We start from the raw sequence: 8,873 nt of genomic DNA, 5'->3' as shown, positions 1-8,873 counted from the left end.
CAAAGACAAATTAAATGAAGCCTCATTGCTGTTACAGGAAATACAAAAACTCAGGCAAGGAGAAAACTGGAACACACAGCTAGCTGAGATGACACAACAAGGAACAGAGAAAACCGAGGACACAGCAGCTAACAAGACGATGACTAACAAGTGGGAACACAACTGGAACTAATTACAGAGTAAAGAGACACAATGCACACAGGACGAGAGGCTATTACAGTTTTTCTCAAATGCTAAAACACAAATGCCAGACCTCTAAACCAAATGACCAGTTGTCTAAACACATTTACTAAATCTAGCCATCATTTACCAATACCATAAACACATGTCACATGAAGACACAATTCACAGAACACAATCCTCCGTTGTCATAAATCTAACCACATTTTGCCTTGCTAAAACACAAGTTGCAAAAAAACTCTGCTCAAAGCTCATGTGATGCAACATGCTTGCCACAGTCAGCAATATTTGAACACAATGAACACACCTGGCGTCATTCATTACACACAACGACTCAAAATTGAAGACACTTGTTGCTAATGCTGTGACCACATGTATAAAAGCGCAGAGTGCACAGTATGCTGAAGATTCCAAACAAACATAATGGATGAAGGCAGAGTCAAGGGAAGAGGAATTCGATGCAGAGGAGGGAGAAGAGCTGGCCCTGGAAGAAGAGGAGCAGGCCAACGAGGAAGAGGAGTTCAAATGAGAGGAGGAAGAGGAGCAGGTCAAAGAGGAAGAGGAGGAGGCCAACATGGGAAAGGAGAAGGTCCAGGAGGGAGAGCAAGACAACCTCGCACCATCATTACGGACGAGATGCGAGCAACAGTCATTGTCCATGGCATGACAATGGCTGAAGCAGGACTAAGAGTCCGTCCAAACCTGAGTAGGTTCACCGTGGCCACCATTATCAGGGCATTCAGACAACACAACAGGTATTGTACTCTATTGCTTTCTTTGTCACAATACAGTTTTACAAACCTGTGAAAGTAGTCTATTGGTTTCAAATCAGTTGTGACTGTATTGTAACACATGTCAGTTGACAACACGTGTTTCTTTCTTTAGAGTTGAAAGAATGCCACATAGAGGTGAGAGGGTTGCCATATTTACAGCGGCACAAGAAACCCTCATTGTGGATATGGTTCGTGGGAACAACCTCATCAGACTCCAGGAGATCAGAGACAAAGTCATTGCCAATAATGTCAACTTTGAGAGCATTGACGATGTCAGCTTGGCCACAATAGACCGAGTTCTAAGACGCAGATGAAACAGGTCTATAGGGCTCCCTTTGAGCGCAACTCTGCGCGACACAAAGACCTACGTTACAAGTATGTGCAAGTAAGTATACATCCATGTTCACAGTACAGTTAGTGGACATACTGTGTTGCTCAGTGGCCTACATTACTTCTGGACAATACTGTGCTACCTGATTGACTGTTGTTCTGAACACCTGTGCACTTTCACATTTTCACAGAGGATATTACAGTTGGACGCGATGGCCAGACCTCATGAGTACCTCTTCCTGGATGAGGCTGGCTTCAACCTGCAGAAACGCAGGCAAAGAGGCCGTAACATCATTGGCCAATGAGCCATCACTGAGGTCCCTGGCCAACGGGGGGGTAATATTACTCTTTGTGCGGCCATGGGTTCGGAGGGGCTTGTCCACCGGCATGCTGTCCTTGGGTCTTACAACACCCAACGTCTCCTCACCTTCCTAGAGGAGCTAAAAGACATCCTCCTGGACCGCCAACAACACCATCCTGGGCCCGCACATCACATTTATGTGATCATTTGGGACAATGTCTGCTTCCACAGAACAAACCAAATCAGAGAGTGGTTCACCACCAACAGTGACCACTTTTTAAACGTCTGTCTGCCACCCTACTCCCCTTTCCTGAACCCTATAGAGGGGTTCTTCTCATCATGGAGATGGAAGGTTTATGACAGACAACCATACACAAGAGAGAACCTCCAAAGGGCAATGGAGCTGGCCTGTGTTGACATCCCAGCGGAGGCCTTCCAACGATGGATTCGCCATTCCAGGGCGTTTTTCCCGCGGTGCCTGGCGAGAGACAATATAGCCTGCGATGTGGATGAGGTGATGTGGCCCGATGCAGCTCAGCGACATGATGCCGCACAGTGATTGTGGTGTGTGTGTGGTGTGACTAAAGTAAATAAAAAAACTTCGCAGCCTTATCATGTTTTCAAGAGTACTGTTGTGTGCAATAGATTCTGTTTTTGCATTGAGTTGTGTTACAGTAGTGTACGTACATGCAGGATTTTCTATAGATTTATACTCTTCATATGAAACTCACAAATCTAAATGCCTAATCCTCTGCAGAGATCTACGACGATCCGTTACTGTATAGTTTCAAAAAATATGCATTGGCAGTTATAAAACAAAGAACCTTCTCACAAATTGAGCATTGTGTTTTCAATTGTTTTGCTGTAGTGTGTAATGATGTGTATGGTGTTTACATTTTTGAAAGCTTCGAGCTGCTCTTTTGGTGTGAAAGTTTGAGTTTTGCAGTGGGAGGGTGAGGTTGTGTTTATGTAGCTTTAGAAAAGGGTGTTGTGTTTAGACATTGGGGAACATGGTGGAAACGTTAGTGAAATGTGTTTTAGCATTTGAGAAAAACTGTAATATAAAAAATAGAAAAAAACAAACACAGAGACCAGGACTAAGACACGTGAACGTGACACTGACATGGAGACATGACGGACACACACAGACTGGACACAGAAAAGAACTGACATCATGAGGAACTAAGGACTAGTCCAGGGGTGTCCAACTCCAGGTTTCGAGGGCTGGTGTCCTGCAGGTTTTAGATGTGTCCTTGATCCAACACAGCTGATTTAAATGTCTTTAAGCTTTCCAAAGGCCTGGTCATGAACTAATCATGTGATTCAGGTGTACTGACCCAGGGTGAGATCTAAATAACACAGACTGAAAGTAAATCACCTCTTAAATCCAAAAGAATAAATAATCAATTTAAAAAAATCAAACTTCTGGTCAAAGACCAGACAGCACCGTGACATGTTAGGTGGTGTTATCATTATTCACAGCTTTCAGTTTTGTACACAGTCCAACCGGTTTTTGTTTGTCACCTGTTTATGGGCCTTTATTTATCAGGCTACAACAAAACTTCTAACTTAAGCTATATAGCTCATGTCTTGCATATTTCCACAACCATATCCATAATCACATACTGTGTATGCTACCGTTGTATATGGTGTATTATCTTACTTTTTTTCATTGGTTGTACTTAAATGTTTTTTTGAATTTCCTTCTGATGTCTGTACCTGAGCTGAGGTAACGCAAACATTTCCCCGTCGTGGGATCAATAAAGTCTTATCTTATCTTATCTTATCTTCCTGTTTGGGTCCATTAGCCGTGTCCCGCTGTAAGCTTCAGTCCAGGTTGCTAGGCAAAAGTTTAATGAAGCAGTCCCTCATGGCTGTTTACATGTTCCAAACTTTAAAAGGAACGGCACTCTAACTCACATCCTGTCACATAAGCAGTTATCTTTAACACGGTCTAAAAAGGACACAGGAAGACAAACGGTCCAGGATGATCTACAACAACAAAACTAGCCTGCTACGTGCACACCGTCTGTAGAGAAGACAGTGACACTCCACTCTGACACAGTAGCTTTGTTTAAATGTGTCGAGGAAGTGAACAAACAAAGATGTAAAGAAGGATTCATGAGTACAGCTCTACAAAACATAACTGGAGATCTAACTGAGGCCATTGAAGCCATCCAGGCTACAAATGTCCAGTTGAGAGAGCACACAGAGTGTGATGCAGTGCACCAAGGAGCTGCTCGTCAAGTGAAACTCAAGAGTCTGCAGACCTCTGGATCAGTCTACAGAGAGCCAAAGCATAGAAATGATATTCAAATAAATATCATGAAGTGTGTTTTAACATCATGGCCTGGGTACGTGAGGGTGCATGTGTTTCAAATAATCAGTCAATCAATGAGTCATGATCAGTGTGTGTTTGTAGCTGCAAATATTAGTATGTTTAGCTTGGATTTTACTGCCTGATTTAATTGAACAGTGGATGATCATGAAAACAAAAATGCTTCTTGCATGTTGCTGTCAGGGACCTGGATCTGGGTCTGGGGTCCCAGGGTCCGTGAGCAGTTTTGGACATATTTATATGCTGTTCTGTGTACCATGATTATGTGTGGTGCTTGTGCCCCTGGTTTCCCTTTCTATTGTGTATGTGTGTGCATGTGTGTGATGTCCTGGTTTTCCTGGACCACCAGGCCTAGTGGGTGTGTCCCGTTGGGAGGCTGGCCACACCCGAGGAGGAGGAACACACACACCTCCACCTGATCAGGGTCGTCAGGGGAGCTACATAGCAGTGTGGCTGAGTGCTGCTCGACACTGGATTATTGTGTGATTACCCGTTAGTGTTTTCACTTTTTCCAGTGCGTTTAGTCTGTTGGTATTGAAGTGAGTGCTAACGGCTGCTTCTGTGGCTTTTCCAGCAGGAGTGCGGGAACGAGAGGGCACGAGAATCACGGGAGGGGAGACGCGGAGCACGAGCATTGGGAGGAAGGCACTGAACGGAAATCGGGACATACAGGGATTCTTTATTGTGTAATTATTTACTGCACTGTAAATAAACGCACTGTCTGCATCCAAGAGTCCAGCATTTGGGTCCTGCTTCCCCACTTCTCCATGATCTGCCTCAGACAGTGACAGTTACAACTGTAATGGTGTCAACATAAAGGCTCTAAATTCTGAACTACAGGGGAAAAGGACATTTTTATGCTTATGCTCTACTGAGAAAGAGAACTTCATGTGATCTATGTGTTTGGTTCAGTTCACTACATGTACCTCAAACACATCTATTTCCAATGAAACACACTGTTTTCCATACTGCTGTCACACTTGGCACAAATATGTCTATGATTTTTGCAGTGTGCTGCAGCCATGCAGGCTCCTCACAAGTCCTTCATTCTGTATCATTCTATCACTTTACCTCAAATGAAATGGATGTTACTACACTGCCTTCCCCAGTGACTCTCACTGACATTACAGTATGAGAGAGTGGACCTTCTTTACTTAGGGCTGTACTCACTTTTGTTGCTGCCACCTTTGCTTGGTTTAAGCAATAATGGCTGTGTTTGAGTTATTTTGAGGTGAAAGCAAATTTACACTGTTATACAAGCTGTACACTGACTACTTTACATTGTAGCAATGTGTCATATCTTCAGTGTTGTCCTATGAAAAGATATAAAATATTTACAAAAATGTGAGGGGTGTACTCACTTTGTGAGATACTGTATCCATCCATCTCTCTCTCACACAGAGTCAGATTTTAATGTTTATACCTTTAATTTAAGAACAACTTTATTTCATATTTGGGAAGTTCTTTTGTTACAGAGGCTAAACTCACAATGTTTAAGCTTGAAGTGAATTCAGAGCAGACTCCAGCTGACTGCAGTTGTATTAAAAGCAGCGATGGTTTGTCTGAGTGAAGTTGAGCTGCCGGCAGAAACAGTTTGTAGGAATACAGCCGGAGCGTCTGCAGGGAGAAAAGGAGAAGTTAGAAGCTGCTGTGGTGCGTTTGAAGAGTCTTTGCTTGTAATCTGGTTCATAGACAGACTGAGGAAGTGACATTTCTCCATTTCTGAATAATCACACCAACACTTGTTACCTTCTCACCAAGCTTATCGCTGATGATCTTGTAGTCTATCCCAGCCTTGTGTACGTCGTCAGTCGTGTCCCTGACGTCCTTTTACAGATCTTCAGTCTTACCCACTGTGGTAGGAGGTTAGCATGGAGTGAAATGATTCAGTGGGCTTAATACACTTAACGAGTAATCTGTAATCAGTTTCAGCAGGGGATCAAATAATTAGTGTGGCTGATTGGAGGAAATAGAGTTCAGTTATTGTATTCTGAAGTATTGGTCAGTAGTTTGTACGCTCTGTCCTTTCAGATCATTTACTTTCATAAATATTCTTATTAAAACAGGCATTTAGAAACACTCATGGGTGTAACTGAACGTGTGGACCAACACCCACTGAAACTGTGAGCTGCTGTTAGAAACATTCATGCGTGTTGCTGAAAGTGGTGCACCAAGTTTTGATGTGAGATAATGCACGATATAAAAAGAGCTGAAGGTCATCACTTATGACCAGTCTGACCACAGGCATTAAAACAACATCAGCACTCATCAGTTTACACCTGTGTGTAACTCATCACAGTGAGTTTCACTGCATTCAACATCTGATCCCATATGGAAAAGAAATAGTAAAAACTTATAAAAGACTTGCATAAGATGTGGCCTACTTCATATAGTGAATCATATAAGGCTTATATGATTTACTCATGAAAGTGGCCACTTTCTCATTACTTTCATATATTGTTTTAGTAAGTATCCAAAACATACAAGTTTCATTTATATAATTTTTCAAGGGATCTTATATCTATTTTCACTCTTGTATGCTTTTCATACAAGTTTCACACAAGACAGATACAAACTTTATAAGATTTATATATATCTGTTCCATATGGGATCTGCCACAGCCAGGAAAAATGTTCTGCCTGATGAATTTCAGTCTTTTCCTCTCATGTGTGCTCCTCTTCATCACACAGCCAGGCGAGTAACATTTCTGTTGTACTTTAATTAATTAATAATTGTTCTGTGTAAACAACAAATAGCACATTGCTGATATCTTGGTGCAGAGTGTTTTTTTCACTCATCTGTTCTTGACTCGATCATCTGCTGATTTATGTTTTTGGATATTTTCTTTTTGTTTCAGGTCACGGTTCTGAGATCATTCAAGGGAAAGAAGTTGAGCCGCACTCGCTGCCTTTCATGGCTTATTTAAGAAGTAAACTGTCTTCATGTGGAGGGACATTGATCCATCCACAGTGGGTGCTGACGGCTGCCCACTGCACTCGGTAGGAACATGAACTTTATTTTTTTTCTTATTTTTTTCTAATAAAAAAATTACAGTATTTATTTTTTACAGACGTGTGTGAGATTGTCTCCTTTTTTCATTGTGATAAATTGTAATGTCCATACACTCACTCTAATAATACATATTGGTTTAGAGTGAGTACATTAAAAATGACATTACTATTACATGATGCCACCTAGCATTTTACTGTGAAGGTCAGTATAAACATTTTAGCACGTTGCTATGTTTACATGTCTTTCCTCATCTTATATTCTTGTTTTCTTACATTATAGACAAAAACGAACAGGTGAATGTGTTTATGGAAATCACTCCAAGTTTGTCTCCAGGAAATGCCTGAAAGACAAAAGCTTTAATGAAAACAGAGGTTTATCACATTTGGAAAATGTATTTTTAAAAAATAAATGTTTCTCTAATTCAGCTTTCATCACATTCACACACATGAAGAAAATCTGCCTTTTAAATAGTAAAGCTGAACTTTTTGAAGGTATTCCAGCTGCTCCAGAGCTGGAACAAGAAAGTAGGAAGTAAAATGTGTTTAATGTATCCAGAGTCTTCAAAGGTCAAAAAACACACATTTCTATAATTATACATGTCAAGCTGTTTAAACCGATGGCTGTACAGATATTTACACCTCTGAAACATTTTATATTATTGAATTCTTTTTTTTTCTTGTTCTTGATTTATAATATTTAATATTGTTGAAATTTGTATTTCAGCTGGAAGAAAATTCGATGCTGATTCATCAGACACTTAGTAACAGCCATTACGCATGCATTAATACATACACTAATAGCATTAATATAATTATTCTTATAGAAACTCCTGGTTTCTATAAGACCCGGCAGCTGGCAGCAGGTGTCTGGTGGCTGGATGGGGATGAACCGAAACAAAACGAACATCAGACGTCCTCATGTCTGTCAATGTGACTGTGGTCGACAGACAGAAGTGCAACTCTCGTGATTATTACAACCACAGACCTGAGATCACCAGAGACATGATATGTGCTGGTTCAGATGGTACAAACGTCGCTGATACCTGTCAAGTACGTATGAAGAATCCATGTATTTTTCCTTGTTTGAGGTAAATGTTAATTCAGCTCAACACCTGAAACACTGTCATGTGTTTGTTCTTGCTGCAGGGGGATTCAGGAGGGCCGCTGTTGTGTGATGGAGCGCTGGTTGGAGTCACTTCTTTTGGAGCAGGTTGTGGTGTCATTAAAAAACCTGGAGTCTACTCGTTTGTCTCAAGGAAACAACTAAAGTGGATCAAGAAGACAATGAAATCATTCTAAATGTCATGAAACCACAGGCGTCAGTCTGCACGAGCAAGATGAGAACCTTTGATGGTTTATGTTAAATCTGTCAGTGCTGTGTCTGTAGACCATTATCCATTTGATCATTTCAGTGTTTCTCTTATATTTCATTATATTTTAGCTTCTGCTAGCTTGCTATAATTGTTACACACACGGCTCTATGCATTGCCAAGAAAACGGTCCTCATTAACTGGAAAAATAAAAATAATCTTAACTCTAACCAGTATAAAAGCCATCTGATAGGTCACATTAGTCTTGATACAGCCTCTGCCATCACATTTGATCAATCCCTCTGGGCTCCTTTGATCGGCTTCATCACCTAGTGGGGGTGGGGGGTCATGGTTTGGTCCTGCCTTCGCTATTGTGGTTGATATGGGGGTAGGGACGGCCTTAGGGCGTCTGGGGATTCCCTAGGGACGTTTTCCCTGGAGGGCCTAACCCGGGGGTTGTGGCCATGACCTGGTTAGGGGCTCTGGTGGCTCTTAGATGGTGTTTTCCTTGTGGCTGCGTACAACGGAGATCGGGGAGGGTCTGTGCTGGTGGACGTAGGTTACTGGCCTGGTAGCCTGGCTGTCCTTGGGTGGGTCCAGGACGGGCGTGGAGGCTTGGGGGTCTGGGGG

Source organism: Pelmatolapia mariae, linkage group LG12 (genome assembly GCF_036321145.2).
Source record: "Pelmatolapia mariae isolate MD_Pm_ZW linkage group LG12, Pm_UMD_F_2, whole genome shotgun sequence".
Classification (NCBI taxonomy): Eukaryota; Metazoa; Chordata; class Actinopteri; order Cichliformes; family Cichlidae; genus Pelmatolapia; species Pelmatolapia mariae.
This window is presented reverse-complemented; position numbering follows the sequence as displayed.